Here is a 661-nt window from a genome sequence, read left to right as displayed (position 1 = left end):
GAGACGAGAGAGAGAGAGAGAGAGAGAGAGTAGAGAGAGTAGTAAGTAAGTAAGGTAGGTAAGTAAGTAAGTAAGTAAGAAGAAGAAGANAAGNAGAGTAAGAGAGAGAGAGAGAGAAATTTTGTCATCGACTTTATATACTTTTTCCAGTATTAGTTTAATAAAGAAGTGAAGGCTCACAAGTCTGTTAAGAAATTCGTCTGTGCCAATGTCGCCCGTCTTGAAAAAGGCTGGAAACTATTGTAAATAGAATTGTAAATATTATTCATGTACCGCGCGTTAATTACGATGTACATAAATACCTAATGACTATTTGAGAAATGGGGTTGCATCATTGAATGCAAGTAATAAAAAACGAATCTTGGTAGTTTAGACAGAATTCTTTTTCCAATTTTGTATAAATGTAAAGCAAGCATAACGACGATCAGAAGAATTTATTTAATAAATTGTATTATCGTAAACAGCAAATTTATTCCCCTTATTGCCTAAAATCCTTTCTTTTATCTTATTAAGAAATATAAATATTGAAATTTAAATATGAATTAATATATTATATTACATGTGCTGTTTTTTCTTACAGGAATTTTAAATTAAAGCATTATGATCCGATCAAAAATAAAATATTTCAGTAATTTGTTTAATGAAAAATTCTAAACATTTT

The sequence above is a fragment of the Atta cephalotes genome (genome assembly GCF_000143395.1).
Source record: "Atta cephalotes unplaced genomic scaffold scaffold00022, whole genome shotgun sequence".
Classification (NCBI taxonomy): Eukaryota; Metazoa; Arthropoda; class Insecta; order Hymenoptera; family Formicidae; genus Atta; species Atta cephalotes.
The sequence above is the reverse complement of the archived record's forward strand: the minus strand, read 5'-3'. Positions refer to the sequence as shown.